We start from the raw sequence: 25,424 nt of genomic DNA on the forward strand, positions 1-25,424 counted from the left end.
TACCCTTAGCTTGAGTTAGTAGAGTGTTGCTTACTTTTTAGTTGATGATTTGCAGGTGAAACTATGTCACCAAGTGTTGTTGGACTTCCCAAATGATTCATATTTATAGTGTATATCTTTGTTTTTTTTATTTGTTATCATGTTCATTGTATTGATATTTAGTTTGGCTGTGAAATACTATTTGTGGTCATGCTACATATTTTTTATGTGCTATTTTCTTGGGTCACATAGTTGAACTTCTGGTTTTAATTATTGTTTGTTCATAACGAAATTTGGTTGAACTTCTGTTATGCACATTTTGTGTTTACTACTTTGTTATATATCGTTGAACTTCTAGACATTCATGTTATATGTAGTAGCCCTCTGGTGTAGATTGTTTTTATAGTTAGTGTGTAGATTTTAGTTTGTTTGTTGTGTTTACTGCTTTGTTAGGTATTTTTGAACTTCTTGTTATTGGACATTGTTGTCAAAGTAGAAGTCCCTTTGGTGCAGGATTGTGCATTAGAACTCAGCTGCCCTTTTACTTGCATTTTTTGTAGTTGGTGATGAGTTGAATAGTTCTGAAAAAAATGCCTGCGATCAAGATGGAGCTTCAGAGGTTAATACTGATGCTCCAATATATGATGCGGCTAAATCACCCATTATCCCTTTGACTTTGATTGTCGAGGTTGCTTCGAGCCTTGAGAATGTTTCAAGCCTCGAGGATCTTGCTTCTACAGCTCTTGCTTCACCTAGTATGTTAAACCCCTTTTCTTTTCATTGTAAAGTTTTCAGCCATGTTTTTTTAGCTTATTCATGTCGTTTGTTTTTGTTTTTGTTCCTGACTTTTTTTATTTTTTTGCTTTGATTTTTTGTGTTCTTTGCAGATGTGTCCACAGAGGAGGAAGTTGTGAACACCATCAACGATGTTTTATCTGAGTTGGGTTTATCAGAAAACCCTGCTGCAGCTGAGGAGGGGGATCCCTCAGTCAAAGGTTGTGATTTCATTCCGGATCCTTTGTGCTCTCTTTAGATGTCAGAGATGCAGTCGCAGTCTGTTGATGGCACTGAACCTGTCACGCAACCCGAGGATGTGCCTCTTCAGCTTCTCCTGGAGGACCAACGTAAGATGAAGAAGCGAGAAGATTTTGACAAGAAGAGGGCGGCCTGCCTTGAGAAAGGTTCTGATGTTCTTGGATCTGTTCATGCGGCTGAGCTCATTGTTGAGGAAGACGTGCCGTGTGGCAGTGATGGCACGGTTGTCCCTGTTAAGAAGAAAATTAAGAAGACTGCTACGAGGAAGCTAGTAGTTGGTGAAGTTACTCCTCGGAGGAGCCCACGTGTTTCAAGGCCTGCAGAAGTTGTTGAAGATGAAGCGCTAGGCGTTGGTGGTACGCCACGCCGTAGTCCTCGTGTGCTTGCCACTACCGCGCCTACACCTTCTCCGCTTGGTGCTGGTGCATCTGGTAAGGGGAAGAAATGCGGTGTGAAGCGCAAGGTTCCACCTGCAAAGGTCAACAAGGGTGTGAAGAAGCGTTCTCGTGTTAATCCAGAGGACGATGATGATGCTGATTTCAATGCTGATGATGAGGACGATGACGATGATGATGCTGCCGCTAATCAGGTATGAATGTCTCATGTTTACTGTTTTTTAAGCATTTGTCGCTATTTCTATAGTTTTATTGTTTTTAGCACTGCCTTGGCGTACATAGGTGACCTTCTGCTCCATATAGATGAATAAATTAGCTGACGTGTTTTGCTTTTATGGTATTTCTTCCTTTGTGTACATAGTTGGACTTCTGGGTATATACATGAAGAAATAAGCTTAACTTGTTGGTATAAATGTTTGATTACTGCCTTAGTGTATATGATTGAACTTCTGCTTTTTAAATTTCCAACATTTTTGAAAGCATGTTAACTAGTGTTCATACATGGTTGTACTGCCTATGTAGACATAGTTGGACTTCTGAGATACATGTTTGATTACTGCCTTGGTATACATGGTTGAACTTCTGCCTTTGTAAATTTCCAACGTTTTTGAAAGCATGTTAACTTCTGGTCATACATGGTTGTACTACCTATGTAGACATAGTTGGACTTCTGAGATGTTGTGCGTATGTAGGCATTAGTGGAATTTTGGTGAAGCTTGTGTGTCTCATTGTTCTGCCTTTTTTCCTTGTCAATGTATTTTTTCAGTATCAGCTTATGCTGCGGCCTGAGAGGAGGAAGAGAGGAGGCAAAGCGCCCGAAGAAGGTGGCCAAGGAGGAGGTGAGGCGAAACGTTTTAACAAGACAGTTCGCTGCTCACTAGGAGAGGTCAAGACATGTGCGAAAATGCTACAAGATAGGCACAAGACGAGGGTTATCAAGGCTGGTTTTGGTTGTGTGTTTGACTTGAAGGTTGATTCCAACATTTCTCGTCCTTTAATGGGCAACATCTACACGAGGATTGACCCTTCAACCATGATTTTGGACATGGGTGAGGCGAACAAGGTTATACGTATTACAAGTGATGCTATTCACCATCTCTTTGGGTTCCCTCAAGGTAATCGTACCCCCCCTAGGCCCTCGAATGATGGTTTCGATGATGCTGTTATGAGGTTGAAGGGCAAGCTTGGGTATGCTAGGAGTGACGACATCAAGACAAAGGATTTGCGGAATATCCTCACTGAACTTGTGAAGGATGAGACGAAGGATGATCTTGCTCTGCAGGTGTTTTACCTTATTGTTTTCATGAAGGTAGTTATCTCTGGAACATCTACGCGAGTGTCTAGGGAGGCAGCAATGGACGAGAACCTTGTGTTTGAGGACATGGAAGACATGGACTACTGCCAGTTGGTTGTTGACGATATTCGGAGTGTTGTTGTTAGGTATCATCAAGGTACTAGCAGAGGAAAAGCTGTCACAGGCTGTGCCATCGCGCCGCTTCTTATGTATCTGGACTGCCTTATCATTGGCAAGACGCCTAATATTGACTTGAGGACCCCTCGCATCAATTTCATGGATCAGGCCAAGCTTCTTGAGCTTGCTGCGGCTGACTTGGTCACGAAAGGTGATGATGACCCAGCCAACTGGGTGTTTGGGAGACTGCTTGTGAGTGTTTCTATGCATTATTCTTTCCTGTGTAGTTTACCTTGAACTTATGGTATTGTCTTGTATATTTTTTGTTCCCATGTTCCTTCATTTGTTTTATGACGCGTTGACTTTTGTTTTTGTATGCAGTGGAAGACACAGGCTGAGGTTGTGTTCTTTAGGGTTATCGAACGTCCTGTTCTAAATATGCCTTGTTCTGCCAGCCTAGGTAGTGGAAGTTCCCCAAGATTTGAATTCTCCCGGGATGTTAATACCGGTGCCCCCTGTAGATCCAGGAGGTTCTTCTGCCCGTGTGAGTGCTGTTGGTGGCATTTCTTCTGAGGATTTGTTTGAAGCTGCCAATGTTTCTCTGGTTAGGATTGACAGTCTTCTTGAAACTGTTTGTGGGGAGTTGGCTCGTGTTCCTTCGACTGCTGAGTGTCTTAGTCGCGTTGATGGGATTCTTCCTCCCGGGCATGGGTTTGATGCCGAGTCTTCGAAGGAGGTCTTATGTATTGAAGCTAAATTTCTTGAAGAGCTTCGTCAGAGCACTTCCCACCTCCGGACTAGCGTTGGGCTGTTCAAGGAAATGCAGGATGCTCGTTGCAAGCCTTTTGAAGATGAGGCAAGTGTTGTTGTGAGACAGATTCAGAGGCAGGATTCTGTTCGTTCGGGTCGTGAAGGAGGCCACGTGGAGCATACGAAAGAGGTTTATTTATGTTGGCTTTTTGGTATTTCTTTGCACTAGTGTTCAATGTTAGCTTTCAGTTATTACTGTTTGTGGTCATAGGCGAGCGTTGTTGATTTGATGTGTCGTAAACTATTTCTTTTTACCACTAGTGTTCCTAGGTGACCTTATCTTTTTATTGAACCTGAACTTCAACTGCTACAGCACCTGAACTTCCATGACTTCGATGACTGGCCCTTTTTTGTTCCCTTTTGTATCTTAGAGTAGTTTGATATCTGACTTGCTATGTTTATTGTATTTGGACTTCCATTATGTGTCAGTTGTGATAGCTGACCTTCTCTGATTGTACAATATGAACTTCTGCTAATTAGGTATTTGTTTTCTAAATGATTTTTTTTATTTTTTTAGGCTGTTGATGATGATGCTAGGGTTGAGGAGGATGTTTTACCTGCACATGAAGCTGCTCCTGTGCATGAGGCTGCCCCTGTGCATGAACCTGCTCCGGCTAGTGGCGTAATAGTTGATGAGGTTCATGGCAGTGAAAATGAGGTGCCATTTTTCTTGTCCATTTGTCTTGTTGCCCCTGAGACGGACTTGCTGCTCCTGTGCATGAGGTTCAGTCAGCCCTTTGTAATGACTTTCTGTTTCTTTTTGCAGCAGCAGAATGATGATGTTAGTGTTCCTCCAGAGAAGGTTGTAGACATGTCCGTCTCAGGCACCGGCTGCTCCGACGGGGTGGTCCTAACTGAACCTCAGTTGTCCATTGTCGCCGAGGTTTCTAATGTTGAGCAGGGCAAGACAACTGGAGACATCATTTTGGAGAAAGATGCTGTTGAGTTTGCTGTTGAAACTGGTGGTAGTGTTGCTACAAGCCCGGAGAAGTCTCCTGCAGCAGAGCCATCAGTTGATGTTAATGCTGTACAGGCACAACCAAAAGTTTTTCTTGTTTCAGATTCTCCAGCTGCTCCAGCTGCTGGTGGTGTCCTTCCTGACGATGCTGCAACGTCTGCTGGAGACGACGATGAAGATACCGAAAGCGATAGCTATGGAGAGGAGGTTGATCATTCCAGTGCTGCCACTGGTCTAGGCAAGGATCCATGAAGAGAGGAGCATGCTTCTCTCTTCTTTCCCCATCCCCTTCCCTCTTTGTTGTTTGGTTTAGTCCATGATATCCCCTGTGAACTGCCTGTGTGGTCTAGGTTGAACTTCTGGTTTTGTTGTTCGGCGTGTGGGTTGTAGAGAATGTTAAGTGAACCTGTTTTCTATGTGGGTGGAGGTTTGTAATGCATGGGTTGTGATGTCTATGATGCTTTGGTTTTATCTTTTCTGATGTAGCAGCTGAGATGTGCTTATGTTTTGAATGTTTGTGCTTGAATGTTGGTCTTAATTGAAACTGTCATGAATCTATGTGCTTTGAGTGTTGCTGTTAATTGTTATTTTCTTTTTGGTGAGCAGATAGCGACCTTGCTATCGTGCGAAATAAGGTTGATGACTTTTATTACAGTGTAACTAGGCTTAGGAACGACCGTTCCAAGAGGTGAGTGCAGCTGCTCAACATTTACATCATCCATGTACCCCCCCTGTGAACTGCCTGTGGTTTCATACCTGAACTTCTCAACTCTATGTACCTGAACTTCTTGTTTTTTGCTTCTCTGGCGCTGAACTTCTGGCCTCTTTTGTACTGTACTGCCTGTTGTGATATAGCTGAACTTCTGTGCTAACATGTGTTATGAACTTCCTGAGTTCCTGCTGCTGAACTTATTTTACTTTCTCTTCGCTTTGTTTTAGATCAATGATTATGTTCCGAAACAAGGAGTGTGAAGCTTCTATTCAAGAAGTCGCAATGTCTTTTGGTCCTCGCGGAATGCTTACATCTAATGTGGCTGAGTGTGCACTCTATTGCCTCCGTGCGAAGTACCAGGGATCGGATAAACTCATCCTGCCATATTGGGTTTGTGTAAGTCAACCATATAGTGATTTCTTTTCTGTTTTGTTCCTTACCATTTTAGTTAAAACTTGTTCGTCTCATTTTTGTATTTTTTTCATATGTTGGTGTTGTCTGCATTATTTTAGGACAAGATTTTCAGAGGTCATTTTGATTCCCGTGTGAGGAAGTACTTCATGGCGAGTGGTCCAGATAGCATGCATGCACATGATTCGGTATGCAATATCTTGTTCTTTGCCTCTGTATTAGTTTTGCGTGCGATCCACTGTGTTAATATTTGTTTTATTTTTCTTTTGTACCGTTCTGATATTAATTCTCATATTTTAATGATTCGTGTGTTTATGATGCTTCAGGTTGTTTTCCCTACTTTTGACCCGCCTGAGCTTCCTGCTTCCATGGGCGGTGTCGGTCATTGGGTGTCGGTGTTCCTTGACCTGAAGAATTCAAGGTTCTAGCTTCTCGATTCCTACTACGGACCAAAATATGAATGTGCAGTACGCCTGTTTCGACAGATGACCGACAACATTAAGAGGCTTTGGAAGGATGCCAGCAACGACAGGGAGACACCCTTCAATCCTATTAGCATCGACAATTTCCCTCTGGATTGGATTGATGTGCCCCAGCAGCAAAACAAGTATGAGTTCGACTTTTTCTCTTTATCACATCTGTTTAACTGTAGTTGTACTTAAGCTGCGACGTGTTTAATTCGTTGGCTTTCTTTTTCTGTCCTAACACTATTTCTTTTACTTCGTTTGATGGCAGTATCGACTGCGGATTCTTCATGCTTACGAATGTTAATTCGTATCATGACGGGGTTCTTGCAAATTATTCCCATGAGAATATCGGGGATATAAGGAAGACGTGGCTGTACTCAATTGCTTCTTCTAACCTGTTTGAGACAGACTTCCAAGCTTTGTTTGGCTACTGCACATGTAAGTATTTTGGAACTTGTACTGCTTACCTGCACTGCATCTTTTATTCTACCTGAACTTCATATTTTTCTTTGAACTTGGACTTCTGCTTGAGGTCTGGCTGGGCTACTGGTTTCGGAAGGAGAGGAGCATTTTCTTTGTACATGAACTTCATTTCTATCTTTTTAATTTTGCTTGTGTGTTTTGTTTTGCTTAAATGGACATGAGCCTTTTCTTTTATAATTGAACTTCAGAGATGATGCCTTTTTATGGTTTTGTTAGCTGTAGTTGAATGATTTACAGTTCATCGGTTTATCTTGAACTGTGCCTCTGGTTGTGCCTGAACTTCATTTAGTTTTTTACTACAACTAATTTTTTTTAGGTCAGCTTGAGTAGTAACCATGTCATCTTTATTAGTTGGACTGCACATTGTGATGTTCCTGAACTTCAGTTGTATTTAATGGTGATGTTTTCTCTTCCTTTTTTCTTTGACAGTGGAACCGTTGGAGCTGATCGATTACCACTACTCATTCCTCGGGTCACAGGAATACCAGCCTAGGGAGGAACCGATGAGTACAGCTCCGATAGGAGATGATAGACCTCGGACCCTTATTCCTTCCAAGTTGGGGAAGCAGGCTGGTGGTATTTGTGGTACTCCAAAAACCCCTTGCTATAGGAGGGCTGATGCAGTCGAAGCAGCCGAAGCAGAAGTGATTTCATTTGATGATGATTTTGAGAAGATTGCTTACCCGAAGAATGCTAAATGTGCTGCTGGTACTGTTGCTGGTAGAGGTGGGAAGAATGTTGTGATCACCAGGAGGAAACCGGCAGTTGAGTCTGGGAACATAACTTCCTCCAAGAGAGCATCAAGATTGCCTTTGAAGTGGCGTTCTCCTATCGCTCCCCTAAAAAAATACAGTTACCCTCATCTATCCGAGGCCCGGAAGTTGAAATAGTATGTGTTGAGTAAAGACGGTCTGGAGAAGTATTCTGAGTGAGTTACCCTCATCTGTCGCTCCCTTGCCTTGGAGTTGTAGTGTCTGAACTTCTGTTGTTATATTGTCTGAACTGCCATTGTTGTAGTATCTGAACTTCTGTTTTATGTCTCCTCTTGCCTTTTGAGTTATAGTGTCTGAACTTCTGTTTCTTTTTGTATCTGAACTTCTAATATTTTTTACCATCCTTTTGTATTCTGCAGGACAAGCTACTGCATGTTTGCCATCCCTGCGAATGTGATTGACCTCATAGGACGTGTCCTTTATACGCTTTTCAGTGAAGGGCAGCAGATGGAAGGAGACATAATGGATTATCTCATAAATTTGTGGAAGGATAAGCTGGAGACCTCTGAGATATTCACTAGTGCTGACAGGGTTGTACTTAGTCCCTACTTCATACAGGTTTTAGTTCTTTCCACCCCTATCTCCTTCTTTTTGCCTTAGTTTTGTTGTAGTAGCATTTGGGAGGTGTTTTAATTGTGTTTTTGTGAATGCACAGTACTGCCTGGAGTATGATTTCTTCGGTGCAACAGTTCCAAAGTTTGATGCAAAAAAATCTGCTGGTCTCCTCCCAATGTTTGTTCGCAAGGAAGAAGACCTTCTTAACGCAAAGCTGGTTAGGTTTTCATAACTCTTGCTTTTTTTAATTTCATGTGCATCCTTTTGCTGAGTTTGTCAAGAAGTTTTTGTTCATGCCGGTTCTTCAGTACATATGCTTTTATAGTTTGTGTTCACCGGTCCTTTCATTCTTGGCAGGTTTTCTTGATTCTATTCAAGCCAATTAGCACAATGGCGTACTACAGTGTGTATGTGTTGAATAGATATCGTGGGAGCATTGACATCCTTGATTCACTTTCTTACGATAATATGCAAACGTCACAATCGAGTTTCCACGGGGACTGCCAAAATATCGTGAGTGTTTCTTAGCCTGAACCTCCTTTCACATTCTCTTGTTTGACACGAAGTTTATTATGCCTTGTGTTGACAAAATATGTTGATGTCTCTGTTTTGGTAATACTGCTTGAACTGACTGTCATTTAGAAGTTGAAATTCTGCTATTTTGTTTAGGTGGATCTTATGCAAGTGTCACTTTTTTATGTACCTGAACTTAACTATTTTGGTTAACATGTTTTTGACTTCATCTAATTTTGTTATTTCCAGCAGATGAAGAGATTTGTTGGGTTGCTCGAGGAGGTGTACGGCAAGGCTGCATACAAGGCGAGCAAGTAGCCTAACTGGGTGACTATTGCAAAGAGGCCGACTTTCAACGATGTTCCGAAGCAGAAGAGTAATGATTGTGGTTTCTTTGCCGTGAAGTTCAGCTCTTCGTATGATGGCGATGAGATTGTTGAAGATTTTGGTGATGTGGAAGTATGTTCTGTCTTTGTTCTTGTCTCATCATCCTTTGATTATTCTTGTGTGTTTTTGCTGAGACGCTTCTGCTGTGGTTTTAGATATCCGTTACTAAACCATCATTTTCACCTTTCTTTTGTTTGCAGGCTGCTGCAGATGACTGGAAGGCTGAGTTCATGCACACTCTGATTTTTAGCAAGGAGAATGAAGTCGTGCGTTCAGAGCTCCCTAAAGAGATCCAGTCCTTTGGCCCGTGAATTCGAAGCATTAGTTTCATCTGTAGATTTGATTTCGTACAGATTTTTAGGTTTGATAATGATTGGAACAATTCCGTAAAGATTTGGTTGTAAGAATGTTTTTAGTGATTTGTGTATCTATAGGTGCAGCACTATTACTTATGATATTGTGGACAAATGCATTTGGTGTGAAGAATGATTTGGGTTTGTGAATTTCAATGTACTGCGTCGTTTTTCAGTATCCATGTGTTGAATGCTTTTGCCCCAACAGATGTACCTGAACTTCTTCCTCGGTTTTGGTTTAACTGCTTGATTTTTTTGTGTTGTTTATTTTCGGGCTCCCAACATCTGATCGTAGACTTAAACTTCTGCTTTGAGATGTGGTTGGGCTGTTGGTTTCAGATGGAGAGGATATTTTGTGTTGTGTAATGTATTGGTAATGTTCAACCCAACCAATATGTATGCTTTTGCATAGAATCTATATTTGTTTTTTTGTGTTTTTTTCAAGTGCGAATGTATTTCATATGTAAATCTGTGCAGAAATGTTGTTCACGTTTCTTTATCTTTTGTCGGCATTGTACATGAACTTCTGCACGTATCCAAGCAGAACTTCACATTTGAACGCGTTGTCTTAGGCTTGCTAACCTTAGTTTATATGGTGAAACTTTATTTTTTAAGCATATTTTTTTCCTACATCGATTTTATATACCAGAACTTCTTCTATAAGCTGACCTGAACTTCAATACTATATGATTATTTGCTGGTTGCACTTTTATGGAATACAACATGAGCACCTCCTGCCATAATATACCAGGACTTCTGCAGTAAGCTTACTTGAACTTCACAGTATATGTTTTCCATGTTTGTTCTTGCTTGCACTTTCATGCAATACATCACCAGCACATCACTTCATCCCATAACATACCAGGACTTCTGCAGTAATATTACTTGAACTTCACACTGTATGTTTTTCATTTTATTACTGCTTGCTCTTTCATGCAGTACATCATCAGCATAGCACTTCATCTCGTAACATACCAGGACTTCTGCAGTAATACTACGTGAACTTCACAGTGTATGTTACCAGGACTTCTTTGAAAGTTCAACAATAAAAGGGGATGACATAATATTCTGGACATTGACATGACATAAGTTTGCATTGTGTTAATTGACTTATTCTAACTGTTCATCAGCCTTGCGCTCCTCCTAGGCTTTGGTTGTATAGGTTTTTGCTTGACATGTACCTCTTCCTCTTCATCTTCCTCTTCATCGTCCTCTTCCTCTTCATCATCCTCTTCCTCTTTCTCTTCATCGTTCTCTTCCTCTTCGTCTTCCTCTTCTTTGACGGTGTCTTCGTCTTCGTCTTCCTCTTCCTCTTCCACCTCTTTCTTGTTGCTGGCTCTGGGTTTTGCTTTCTGTTTCTTCTCTGGCTTTTTGCTTGTCTTTTCAGCATCTGCTCGCTTCGGGCATGTTCTTGCATTATGTGGTTCATACTCCTTGCATATGCTACAAAGTCTGGTGCTTGCTTTCTGTGGGTGTGGTCCCTTCTTTTGTTCCATAACTTTGGGTTGCTGTTTTTGAGATTTGGGTTGCTTGACCTCCTCGGCATTGTTTCTTTCCAAGAGTGTTGGACAGGTCAGCTTGTTGTGTCCCGCAACCTGGTTGCACACACTACATTTCCTGTGTCCAAGTGGCACTCCATTCTCATCGAGCACCACGACTCTTCCTGCAGGTGGTGCCTTTATTTGCGCTCTCTTGTCACTTTTCTTTGCTGCAGTAATTTTCTTCCTACCCTTTGTTTCAGAATACAGCGGCAGTTTCATCGTCTCTTGCTGTCGCTGCTCCATTGATTGGCCATCACCCTGCTTGCATTGGTTGGCTTCAGCGGCGGCGTTGAGCATTTCAGCTGCATAATAGTGAAGGTCATCTTCAATTTCAGCGTCCTCTTCAGCCATCCTTTTGTCAGCATCCGCTCGATTTGCTGAATGTATTGCATCAAGCTCTTCCACGAGCCTCTTGAGAACATAGTAGGCTCTGTCATACTACTGGTCACATCTCATCGCTTTCTTGTTAACCATCAAATTCAGCTGCAGCAAGATGTCTTGCTTTGATAGCCTTGAGCTGCCATCCGATGCGGTTGTGTTGTAGTCCCTTGTATCAAAGGTTGGCTGTGATTTTGCAGTCTTTGTGTACTGTTTGAGGATATACTTGTTTGGAAATTTGTCAGGCTTCAGGTAGTCCAGTATGTTCATGATGTGAAGGCAGAACAGGCCTGCATTTTGTGATGAATGCAGAATACATAGTTTGTGAGCCAGCAATGAGTTTCATAAATTTTGATATGATACTACTAGTCTAGCTATTTAATGAGTTTGTTTTCCCGCTCACCTGTGTGTGTCCAGAGCTTGCATTCACACTCGTATATTTCATTGTCTGGGTCAGCTACAACCTGGAATTCATGCTTTGACCAGGAAAATCTTTCTTCATCATCATGGCCAGGCTTGTTGTGGTAGTACACAAGGTACTTAGTGGACTCTGTTGTACGCTTTGCGCGAAATAGCGTGGCCTTTCTCATCCTATTCCTCATCTCGGTGTACACGGCTCTCGTGTACTTGATAGACATGTCTTCCTCGTAGCCGTAAGTTGTCTTTGTCACAGGATTGGTCTGCACATGTCAAAAAGTAAGATATTAGTCAAAGCAGAATCATGAGTTTCATTTTTTAATATTCAAAGTACACATGTTGAAGGTAAACAGAACATGATGGTGGTGTTTTGTACTTGTCATCATACCATGCTGCTCATTGTTTGCTCGTTCTCCTTCTGCATCCGAGTTTGTATGCAAGCATTGACCCGCCTAGCAAACTTGTGTAGGTTTTGGGTCCCCTTGACAAACCCTTTCTTTAGCACGTGGTTCATGCTCTCGCTTCGTTGTGTGGAAGTCATTCTAGCACAGAAAATATTCTTGTAATATGTTGAAATCCACATCTTCCTATCACTCCAGAGCTGCATCATCATCTGGTCGTTCTCCAGATGGTACTTGTGCACGAGTTCAGCCCAGGCATCTTCAAACTCCGTTGGCATCAGCGGCCAGTTCAATATAGCTGTGAACTCCTCTTTGAATGTTTTATACTTTTTGTACAGCAACGCGAGGTATTCCCTGTACTTCTTCAATATGTGCCAACGACATAGCTTGTGGACGGTGTTTGGAAATGATTGTGGTATAGCTTTCGCCATCGATGGGCACTGGTCTGCATGAATTAAAAAAATGAAACTTGATTCTTTTTTGTACTGATGGTGAACTTATGTTGCACAAGTAATTGAACTTCACATCTAGTAGTATGGCTATCTAAGAATGTCACATGTATTTTTTTTCTTACAGCAGTGTTGCTGAACTTCTGTGGTACCAGTGCTTGAACTTCACAGTTAGTAGTAGGACAAACTAGTAGTGTCACACTCAAAAATTTTCTTACAGCAGTGTTGTTGAACTTCTATGGTAGCAGTGATTGAACTTCACATAAATAACTATGTTTTTCTGAACATGCTACATATTTTTATCTAACAGCTTCGTCCTTGAACTTCTATGATTCATGTACTTGAACTTCACATTCATAACTACTTTTTTTCTAAACATGTGATAGATAATTTTGCTTTCTTGTATTGCTAGTTGGACTTCTGTTCTAATAGTGGTTGAACTGCATTCTTTACATATTTTTCAGAAAAAACAAATGTACCCAATCAACAGAGACCCATAGACTAAAAAGATGATGAAACTTGAGGAGTTTTTTTTAACTCACCTGTTAGAATGCAAGTTGGGTGCTTGTTGTTCATGCACCCTAGAAATGTATCGAACAACCACTTGAATGACTTTGCATCTTCGTCTCTTATCAGGGCAACAGCAAATATCATTGACTGCAAGTGATGGTTTGTTCCAACAAACACTCCCGGGGGCATATGAAATCTGTTGGTCTTCTAAGTCGTGTCAAATGTTACGCAATCGCCGAAGTCTTGATAGGCTCCTCGGCAGCTTGCATTGGACCAGAAAATGTTTTTAATTGACTTGTCCTTGTCCACTTGGATGTCATAGAAAAACTCATCATTTATTGCCTTCATGTCTTTGAAGAATGAAACAAGTTTTAATACATCATCCAAATCATCTTTCCTTGCATTCATGGCTTTCCTGCAAATCACACGCCAACATGAATTTGTTATTTTTGCTATCAAAGGGGTTGTGAGCTAGGATGCTATTTTACATTGCAGCATGTGGGTGTTTGAATACTTACTGGTTTAGTAGGTCTCGTCCGGTCATGCTTAGGAAGTAGCTTCCATCTTCATTTTCAGATAGCATGGACATGATTGTTGTGTGCTTGACATCATGGTACTGCAGGAGCTTTACATACTCCAGAATAGTGGGGTCATAATTCTTGTGTGAGTGCAAAAATACCAGCATGTCATCAGTTTGCATGAGCTGGTGATTATGATTGTACTCAATGTCCACTGCCACGCATGTGTCATCCTCCTGCACCTTCACCCTCATTCTTGCATTGCAGCACGTCCTCTGCGATGTTTTGTTTCGCTTCCTGTTGGCCTCTGAAACAGAAGATGTGTGTATCCCTTGGAAGGCGCAAACAAAATACTTGTGGTTGTCATTTCCACCCGTCTTCCTGATTCCAAAACCAGCGTGCCTGGCGTATCTGTTATAAAATTCCCTTGCTTTCTCTACAAATTTGAATCGCATCTTTAGTCTTGGTATTAGATAATCCGATAGATCTGACGTTTGCAGAAAAAGAAAAAAAAAATCCAAACAGCATGTTAAAATGCAGTTTATGAACTTGTTATTATGGAGGGAGCAGAAAATGTGCAGATAATACAAGATGCGTATATAAATTTTTTTTGTTTCACTTACGTGCGTGTATGATCGCAACTCCGCCGCTGTCGGTTGCTGTCCCTCTGGGATGGGGCATGGCGGAGTAATCATAGCAGGATGCAGCAGTGGATCACGAGGAGGAAGGAGGGCTGAAGATGGCCTCTCTCTTGTTTGCGTCCCTTTTGCTTGAGGTGGTTGTGGAGGTATTGCGATCCTGGTCTTGGTTTGCTATTTTGTTTTGTGAAGCAATCCATCTACCTTATCACCCGTACAATTCTGACTTGTAGCAGCAGCAGCAGGATCAAACGGTGGTAGTGTGCAGATCACTCCCCTACGTGTGTGTGTGTGTTGCTGTTGGATTTGTCCTGGGATCCGGTTTAGTTGCTTCGCTTTGGCGTTGACGAGGCACACCAGGATAACCTCCAGAGTTACACGCATGACTTGAGCTAACCCCCTCCTCCATCGGCGTGCTTGGGAGCCTGCTTGTGGATACAAAGAATCCGCGGGGGATTTCCGGCATCACCCAATTAGGTGGAGGCACAAACCTGTGCGGATAGGGCTGTGACCCAGCATCTCGGAAGTATCTGTGTGTTTCGGGTGTCATCCATTTTTGGTCTGGAGCAGGTTGGTAATGCTGTTGGTGCGTTTGAGGCATGACCCATTGAGGGGGTGGTGCAACACGTACAGGCTTTGGATTGTGTACTTGCTGCTGGGAACTTCTAAGCTTCTTCATGCGTCTCTCGTCTTCCTGACATAAAAGAAAAAAATGTTTATTAGCACACAAGTTATATCTGCCTATACCTTTGTAACTGAACTTAGCATTATTCACAGCCTGAACTTCTCATATAAAAGTGGTGATAGCCATCACACTATGCACTGAGCTAAGCATCTGCCAATACTTTTGTACCTGAGCTGAGCACCCTTCACAGAATTAACTTCACATCCTATTTTTTAATTCTACAATATTTTATTACTTATATGCACCTGAACTGAGCACTGTCCACAACCTGAACTTCCTGTTTTGCAAAGGGGAAATACTGTCTACAGTTAAAAAAACCTGAACCTTCATGCGTTTGAATGGATGGACTGCTAGTGCATACCAACCTGACCTTCATGTCATATCACGTGCATGTTTTATTTTCATTTTTTTTGCACAGAACCAGAGACATACCAACCTGAACTCTAGCACACTTACTAGTTGAACTTCACATGTGAATGTGAATGCAGGCAGATTTTTATAGTGTTTGTAGCCTGGACTGAGGCTCACATACTACCTGAACTTCACATGCCTGTAAGCAGGCAGATTTTTACAATGCTGTTTTGTAGCCTGGACTGAGGCTCACACACTACCAGAACTTCACATGGTTGTAAGCAGGCAGAATTTTAAAAAGATTTTGTAGCCTGGACTGAGGCTCACACACCACCTGAACTTCACATAGCTATAGGAAAATAACAAACCGAAGGAAGGAAGGAAGAAGTTCAACCATACCCTGGCTAGAAGTTCGGCCTATCTTTTTCCAGCAGCTGATGATAGGCCACCTTGAGAACAATTCGTCGTGGAGGTAGTAGAGGAATTCCATGGCAATCCATGTCTTGCAGGGGGCGCGAAGTTCATCTGCACGAAGCAAGAAGGTCAGAGAAGGCAAGATTGAAGAAGAAGGCAAAATTGGGAGGAAGTTCATGTACTTTTGCCGTTGAATTTGAGGGCGCAGCCGATGCCGCCTCCGCGGAGGAGTTGCTCCGTTGGTCGCGCCACTCGCCGTTGCTTGCGTCGGGGCCGTCATCTGGTCTGCCAAGGCTGCGGCCGGTGACGATGGGATGAGGATGCGGCTTCCTGAAGTCCATGGCGGCTTCGCCGCGTCCAGGCGACGCGGGCTCCCTCGTGTCGGCATCCGCCATCGCTCGCTCGCCCGCGCCGGGGCCGGTGGCCGGCCAGGAGCTGGGGAAGGAAGGGAGGCGGCGGATCCGGCGAAGATCGGCGGCGATGAGGGGGAGGTCGGGGGATCGGGATCGGGATCGTGATCAGGTGGATCCTGTCGGGGGCCTCGGGATCTAGTGGATCCTGTCGGGCCGGCGGCAGTTCGGAAGTTCGGGAGGGCCCTGTCGGGCCCTATATAGGGCTGCTGTGATCCAAATAGTTATTCTAATCCTGGGATTAGAATAGTGCCACTATATATATATATATGATATTTTAAAAAATCGTAAAGTTTGTCATTCCATGTTTGCCACCTAGTAACTTTGCTACTAAGCATACTTAATAGAAAAAAATTATGACACCTGTGGAAGAAAAAAATGTCGAAGCTTAACGACATAGTGTCTAGTTTCAGTGATCTCGCTGAAACAAAGCAAACCATGGAGATGCTCAAAAAATGGTTTGAGATATATATCATTTTGAAGCTTAAAAATAACATTTAGAGCGTCGATGTCATTGATTTCATCGCTATATGTTTGTCCCTTTAAAATTAGCATGTATGGTCTCACATGGAATAAAAAAATGTGAAGTGTAATCATGCTGAGCTCATCTAGCACTGTCATGCTCAATATTTGTTGCTTGGTTATTGTTTGAGGGAAGATTAAATCAAGTCAAACATGTTCGACAAGCACCTCTCCCGACCCACTGCCTGTACATGATTTCCCGTTACTTTCAAATACACATAACCTCTTCATCAACTGTCCGAAACCCATGCGGACATGGCAACAACCCACACCTACTTGCTTCCGGGGTTTATGAGTTGTTGCTACGCCAAAAGCAAGCTCAAAAATTTCATTTAGCCAGAGGCGCCTCCCTCAATTCTCTGAAAAATTTGGGAATTCGAACATGGTAGGTTTCTTCATGACAATTACTTTGGGATGATTTAGGATATGACCAACATTTTTGTTTTACTATTTGAAGAAATAATGTTCTGACTTGTAATTGGAATCTGAATTTGAGTTTGATTTGGAACAAGTGGCATGCATTATTGCAAAACATGATGACATGGCAATAATTAGGGACAGATCACTATACTTTAATTACAGGGGTGTTATAGTGAGCTGGAAGTTGTCCTCTGCAGCGGGGAGGCACAACGAGATCGAGATAACCATGGGGGCGAGGTGGAGTGGTGAACAAATATAGTGTAGCTGTTGATTTATCCGTTGTTGATTGTTTTGTACTAGTTGGCATGCATTTAGTGGGCTGCCAAAGATTGATTGTTGATTGATTTGTACTGATTGATCTAAATTAATTGGTTGCCAAAGATTTATTAGGTTACCGCAGATTGATTCAGATTTATTTGTACCGATTAATCCGTTAATGGGTTGCCAAACATAGCAAAAGATTGGCTGTTGTTGGATTTGTACAGGTTAATCTGAATTTAATGTGTTGCCAAAGATATGAAAGATTTATTAGTATACTGGTGACTGCCTTATTTGGCCGGTCACATGAAAACCGTGTGCTGCCGTGTGGGGATGGATCACTTTTGGAAATTGGGGAACCGTTTTTTCAATTTAAGATCATTGTTTTGTTTTGACGAACATTTTTGAAATGCATGATTATTTTTCTAATACATAATTTTTTTTGAATCAGCGAACATTTTGGAATAGATGTTTATTTGCAATTCACAAACAAATTTTCAATTTTGTGTACATTTTCAAAAAACCATGTCCAGTTTTTCAATTTGTGAACATCTTTTGAATCCAAAAATATTTCTTCAAAATTATGACCTTTTTTGATATCTAGAAAAAATTAAAAATCATGAATATTTTTTGAATATAAAAACATTTGTTTTAATCACAAACATGTTTTTGAATCAGTGAATATTTTATGATTATTTTTTTGAATTTTGAAACATTTCTGAAATCCTAAATTATTTAAATAAAAAATATAATACAAAAACATAAAATAATAAAAATAAAATGAAAAAATAGGATGCTCTGTACATGGGTTGGCCTGGGGGCGCATTGCGCCTCTTCCCAGCATGCATCGCGCGAAATAGGACCTCCCCAAGAACTCCATCCCCCATGTGAGCTCCTATCTGCAACATTTCACAGCGATTTTTTTAGGGATCATTTCACAGCGAATAGCAGCCCTACGAACAAACAAACAGCCAGTCTCGGGCCAGCCCAAAAGTGGCAGCGTTGTGCAAAATTCCACAAATTATTGCGCTCGCTAGGGATCGAACACAAAGACCTCCAGCTCTCACGCGCACAAGCCTAGCCAGTGACTGGATCGAGCAAAAATTTCGTTACTAATGAGTAGCGCGGAGTCATAAGAACTACAAACATCCATAGATATTTGAAGGTTTTTTGAAATTTTGAACGCGTTTTTTCCGTGAAAAAATCGATTACTTCTGAAACGCAGACATTTTTCAAAATTTAGAACAATTTTTTGAAAAACACAAATAATTTTTAAAATAGGAACACATTTTTAAATTCTATTTTATGAATTTATTTGATGTTTAAAAAATTACAAACAAACTTTGTACTAAATCGGGGACAGTTGATCGAAATTCCCCTCGCCGACAGCCCAGGCCCACACTCCCAAATGTTGACCAACGCCCACCAGGTGCCAGCCCAGCCTACGCATGACTCGGTCCAAATCGGGGACATCCGAGCATATCTATCGACGGGAGCTCCTAACGGGCGCCTTATGCGCCCGCTGTGGAAACGGGCGCCTACAACAGCGCGCTGGCGGGCCGGCCCATGAACACGCTCACAGTGTAAAAAAATTTACAGCGCGAAAACCACCATAAAAAATTCGATCATGTGAGGTATCGAACTTGCGCCAATTAGCTTAAGTGCATGGTTTGCCAACCAGTAAAGCTATTATGCCCCCTGTGAAAGTTTTCAACGCGAAACATATTAAACCAAAAGTATAGCCGCACTATTTAGAAAAAAACATGACTTCTTTAAAAGAAATGTGAACAAATTTTGAATGTCCACAGATTTAAAAAACAACACGAATTATAAAAAAGATCATGTATTCCAAAAAAGTTCATCGATTTTCAAAAAACTTCATAGATTTTGAACAAAAGTTCATCAAATTCCGAAAAAAGTTCACCGGTTCTCTAAAAATGTTCATCAATTAGAAAAAAGTTCACCTATTTTTAAAATAGTTCATCAACTTAAAAAAAAGTTCACCAACTTTAAAAAAGTTCATCAAATTTCATCTTTTTTGAAAAAAAGATCATAAATCAACAAAAAGTTCATCTGATTTTGGAAGAAAAGTTCACAATTTTTTGAAAAATTTCACTAATTTTGAAAAGAGTTCATGAATTTGGAAAAAGTTCATGGATTTTGGAATAAGTTCAACGTTCTTTGAGAAAAAATGGCCATCGATTCTTTAAAATAAATAAATTACAAGGGCATAAAAAGCTCTCACGACATAGAGAACGAATAAAAGAAGCGAAAGTAACACTTAGGCACACATGGTTCGTAGTCCAATTGGTAGTTTCGTGCTAACTCGATAGAGAGATCCCGGTTCGAACCCCCGAAAGGGCACCCTTTTTTCGCTCGTGCTTCAGATTGAACGGGAAAAAAAGAAAGACGGGTCGGCCCAGCACCGCTCGGGGGGTGTGCGCCCGTTTGTTAGAATCGAAGAAACGGGCGTAGTGGGCACCGTTTAGGGTTTGCCTCTATCGACTGGATCGCTACTGGGAGTTTCAACATCCATAAAGTTGTCAGCCCATGTTTAACGAACTTCTTGTTGTATTCATATCAAAGTTACCGGCTGGTAACTTTGGTACTAAGGTAACTGCATAGAAGAATTTGGCGACACCATTCAAAAAAAAAAAGCCCCGTCAATGCTTAACAACATATAGTCTAATTTGATGATCTCGTCAAAACAAAGCGGATCATGAAGATCGATCATAAATCCGAGTAATGATCTGAGAGAGATATGATTTTGTAGTTGCAGAAGCAACATTTGGAGCGTTGATGTCATTGCTTTTGTCGCCCATAGAAGCATGCATATCGCTGGCGAATCGTTCCATATTTTTTGCCCCTTTAAAATTAGCATGTATGATCTCACATGGGATAAAAATGTGAAGTGTGAACATGCCAAGCTCATCTGACAAATCACCTCTTCATCATTTGTACGAAAGCCATGCGGATTTGCCAACAACTCATTGTTCTGCCGCCTACTTGCTTCCGCGCGCAAGGGGTGGGGAGGGGGGCGGGGGGTGTCGTTGCGACATTATCGTCAACCTAAAAACTTCACTAGTAGAAAACAGGGCTTTGGTCCAGGCCGGGTCAGCCTATTAGTCCCGGTTTAGTCCAGAACCGGGACCAATGGGGGCATTGGTCCCGGTTCGTGGGCCCAGGGGGCCGGCCGGACCACGTGGGCCATTGGTTCGTGCCTCAAACCGGGACTAAAGATTAGACCTTTAGTCCCAGTTTGAGGCACGAACCGGGACTAATGGGGTTGAGACCTTTAGTCCTGGTTTGTCCCACGAACCGGTACTAAAGGTCCCATTTTCAAACTCTACCCCTCCCTGGATCGCCTTTTCAGTTTTAAAAAAATAAAAGAAAATGATGGAAATGTCAAAAAAATAAAAGAAAATAAGTTTCCCATGTGATATGTGGTCTAGTTGTTGGGAAAATTTACAAATGTGAATTTTGACTTTATTTGCAAAATCTCTCTGAAATTTGTAAAAATGGGCATAACTTTTGCATACTAACTCGAATGAAAAAGTTTTTTCTATGAAAAATCATCTACTCGAAAAGTTATATCCGGATTTAATCGGGGGAACCCCGTTAAACATTTTCAAAATCCTCAAAAACCTAATAGAAAAAAAGTTACGGGGCTTTTAAGATCTAGAGTGAAAAAAATCGAAAAAATTCAAACAGTGGGCAAACTGTGGTCAAACAATGGTCAAACTAATTATTCTAGAATATTAGTGTTACTAAATAATTATTTCTGTTATTTCAATTTTGGTCAAATCTGGTCAAACTGTGATCAAACTGTGGTCAAACAATGGTCAAACTAATTATTTAAGAAATATTAGTGTTACTAAATAATTATTGTTTTTTAAAACAATAGTTTCAAAATAAAACTATGAAATGTGTCACTTCATGCTCAAGCAAAATTCCTGAAGGTTAATAGGATTGACATCTTAGTATTATCAGGAAAACAACAAGTGCAGACTTGGAGCGAGGGAGAATAGAACCCGGAAGTTAGGCGTGCTCAGGCTGGGGGAGTGGTAGAATGGGTGACCGTTCGGGAAGTTAGATGATTTGGAATGATGAGGGGTGATTAGAGGATAAATTGAGAAGTGATGAGGGGTGGTGATTACAGACTAGAGGTTAAAATAATTCAGAAATTTGAAAATCAAAAAAAATTTCAAAAAAAAATTTCAAAATTTTTTTTCAAATAAAAAATCATAAAATTTCCTTTAGTCCCGGTTGGTGTTACCAACCGGGACTAAAGATGGAGATCCACGTGGCCGCGCCCTTTAGTCCCGGTTCTGGATTGAACCGGGACTAAAGGGATAGGCATTAGTACCGACCCTTTAGTCCCGGTTCCAAAACCGGGACTAAAGGCCCTTATGAACCGGGACTGAAGTCCCTTTTTCTACTAGTGCTTGACTTAACCATAGGTGCCTCTCTTAATTCTCAAGAAATTTTGAGAATCATTTATCTTGAAATTTCGGGACTAAGAAATGCTTAGGTGTTTCTAAGCATAGATCACCATCGCTCTTTTATATTAGAAATATTTATGGACTCTAATCGGTTGCCATTTGTTTGGGCCAAGCACGGCTGTGCAACAAATCCGGTTGCACAATCCTAATCAATTGGCCCATCAAATTTTGTTCTAATTGAGCAAATGTTATCACCGACCTAATTAGACACCCTCTATCTAGTGTGCCATCTGTACTTGCCTTCTGAAACCTTCCGAATCTGAGTTATCCCATGGCATAATCGAACTCTCTCTCTCTCTCTCTCTCTCTCTCTCTCTCTCTCTCTCTCTGTCGGATCCACTGAATATTTTGAGTCGCCCACACAATCTACCTCTCCTAGGCTACAACTTCGGTATCGGTCGGCGATGGCGAACCCTAATCTGACAGCCGGGTACGTGTTCCAACCCACCGGCCGTGAGCTCATCGACCACTACCTCGTCCCGAGGGCGGGGCTGGGCGGCGACATCTTCCCCGGCTTCATCGAGGAGGGCGTGGACGTCTTGTCCTTGCCCCCGCGTGAGCTCCCCTTCCGGGAAAACCACATAAGGGATTACGGCGAGGTATGGGGCTTCTTCTTCGCGGCAAAGCCCGCCGGCGAGACGTGCCTGACGCCGGGCGCGCGCGGGCGGGTGCTGGGTGCAGTACGGCACGAAGAAGCCGTACTACGGCAGCGAGGACGGCCGGGAGGCAGTGGCGTTCCGGCGCAGGTTCACGTACCGCCACACGTGGAAAGGCGGGGCGGTATGGTCGCCGACGCGCTGGCTGATGAAGGAGTACTGGCTCAACAGGGACGCGGCCGCCTTCCGTCGCGCGCACCTGGACCCCGAGGCGCGGGACGTCGTCGTCGTGGTCCACAAGGTCTACCGGCTTCCCCCGCCCGCCGGCGCCGACAGCAGCTCCAGCGACAGCGAGGAGGAGGGCTGCGAGCGCTCCATGGTGTTGAAGAGGAAGCGGTCGTAGAATTATGCAACTGCATGTTGATTTCTTCAGAGTTGTTGTGTCTCTATTCCGCTTCATTTCAGTTCTGGATCTAGTTGAGGTAGTTTTATTGGTCCGTTTCGTTCGAAGTACAATGCAATCAGCTTCTCTCGCAGCATCTGCCAGAACAGTTCGAAGTACAATTACCACCGTTTCGTTTTATGATTTACTATGTTTTATGTGAACGTGAGTTTTGGTGTGTGATGTCTTCCCATCTGAATAATTTTAGATTTTATGATCTACTCCTTCAGATTTTATGATCTTCATGGTTCGCTTTGTTTCGAATAATTGGAATTGCAGTAGTTTATTTAGGAGTAATGGTTACTACTCCAGTTTCAGTTTCAAAATGGTTGGAGAGAGATATAATTTTGAATACCACTCCAGGAAACAAGCTAAAGATGTCTTCACATCTGAATAATTGGGAGCTAATTAAGCTTTGGATGGCTTTGCTGGACATAAGCACCATATTACTATAAGCTGTAATGTTCATGCATCTGTGACTTACCTAACGGATTTTAAACCAACAAATAGTACATCCGGTCGTCAGGTCGCGCAGGACTGTTGCTGAAGCGACTTCTAAATTCTAATGAAGCTTGGATCAAAGATCAATGGTGAGATCAACATTCACACTTTCCTGCAGATGGTTACCCAATTCTGGAAATTATTTCTTAAACCCCGATGATCCATGGCATTGAAGATAAGTGGACCTGGAGTTGGGATTCAAAAGGAGTTTTTTCGGCGAAGTTAGTATATAGTGCTTATTTCACTGCGGCAATCAATTGCAGTACGGATTGCACCATAAGGAAATTCTGGGCGCCGTTGAAGTGCAAACTTTTTCTTTGGCTCGTCGTCATGTTTGGACGGCAGACCGTCTTGCCAAGAGGGATTTAGCACATAATGATACTTGTTGTTTCTGTACCTCTACATAGGAGGCGGCTCATTTCAATCATTTGGACCTCGGTGTTGCAATGGGCAAATCTGAGCGAGATTGTTCCCTCGGCTTCCCTTCCAATCCATGATGGTGGCAGGAGGCTAGGTCGAGAACTCATGGCACAAAGAGAAAGGCTTTAAATTCCTAGGTGTCTCTTATCATCTGGAGCATATGGTGAGAGAGGAACAAGAGAGTTTTCAACAACACATACATGCCTTCGTGAAGAGTCATCAATCAGTTTAAAACTGATGCTTGGCAATGGGCCGATGCAGGTCTTGGTTGTTCCATATTATGATTTAGATTTTATGTGGACGTGAGTCTTGGTCGTCTCTTCCCATGTTTGGGTTGTTCGTAGCTTTGTTTCGTTCATCTAGTTCGGGAAATAAGGCTGAGTCATGTAATTACAACATTTTAAAAAACTGCCAGGATAGTTCAGGAGGTATATCCTTCAACCTTCAAGAGTAGTTGTTTAGAGAGAGAAAATTAGGGTTGGATACAGAAAAGTTGTAATCACCTAATAATAGTGCCGAAACTTGTAAACATGTGAAAATTGGTACTCCCTTATTTTATTCAGTGCACATATAAATAGTTTGCCTTTCTGTAAATTGGACTGAACTGAGACACCAGCAGTAGATGTTATTTTTGTTTGAACTATAGACTAGCAGTAGATGTCAATGCTATTTTTTTTGACCCCCAAATGTCAATGCTACTGACTGGAGTGGGCAATCATTGCAAGGATGTGCAGTTTCAGTTTATAAGGCTATATATGTTCATAATCCAGGGGACTAAATTTGTGCTGGTCATTTCACTCCAGAGCTTAGCCTGGTCAGGTAGGTCTTGTAGCACTTGCATGTGCCGAGTAGTTAGTTTCCACTTCCAATAGCAGCAGACCATGGCTCCATGGCCGAGGCCGACCAACGATTTTGCATTTCAAATAACTTGCTGAATACAATAACCATACTTGTAAGCCGTAATATTCATGTATATCTGTGACTTGCGTCCTGACATCAATTGATATATTTTTGGAAAATGATTCCACAACAGTAGTGTAGGAACAATATTTGCTACTACCTCTGAAGCAACGTTTTGGATGTTTCTTCCAGCTAAACACTGTCCGGCCCCAGCAACGTTTTGGTTGCGTCTTTTCTAGCCAAACATTGCTGCACCCCATGCGGCTTCGGTGGTGGACCCCGCTTTGTATAGGTTTGTGCATCGCGTGCAAATTTGCACCCTTGCCGTTGCTAGCTACCCCATCCATGCCTAGACGCAGCCGGTGCATTGCTTTTCCCGATACTAAGACCAATCGTGTTCTACGCTGTCGTGTCATTCTGCAAGAAGATGACGAAGAGTCTAGTCAAGTACTCCAGGCTGTTTGAACATCCCCTTGCGGAGGACGTTGTCCAGGTGTTTGCAGATTACTATGAGTGAGATAGAGTGGGAATTAGTCTTGAACTCATGGGCATATGAACCCGCTTTTCAAAAATGCGTTTTAAACGCGTTTTAAAATGTCAAAAAAATCGAAACAAACGCACACATCTTCGCACACATGTGTATGCAGCACAAAGTTTTGTGAAAAAAATCACTTTTTATTTTGCCTCTACGGAAAAGACAAACTTCAGTGCTTCTAAAAGCATTCCACAATGCATTTTTTGTCTTTTTTGTACATGCCAAAGAAAAAGTTGTTTTTCCGCGAAACTTTATGTGTGCACATAGAATGTGAAGATGTATGCGTGAAACTTTTTCAGTGTTTTTTGGCATTTAGAATGAGTTTTCCAAAGTAGGTTCATCCATTTACTTTCCGGGTGGGACATGCCTAACAC

General features: G+C 42.1%; 1 pseudogene; it reads left to right on the forward strand.

Annotated features, from left to right (window-relative positions):
• Nucleotides 1-21,959: 21,959 nt before the first annotated feature.
• LOC125537268 (NAC domain-containing protein 67-like) lies at nt 21,960-22,858 on the forward strand (annotated as a pseudogene).
• The last annotated feature ends 2,566 nt before the right edge of the window (nt 22,859-25,424 follow it).

The sequence above is a fragment of the Triticum urartu genome, chromosome 2A (assembly GCF_056163025.1).
Source record: "Triticum urartu cultivar PI428250 chromosome 2A, HENAU_Tu73, whole genome shotgun sequence".
In the NCBI taxonomy this organism is placed as follows: Eukaryota; Viridiplantae; Streptophyta; class Magnoliopsida; order Poales; family Poaceae; genus Triticum; species Triticum urartu.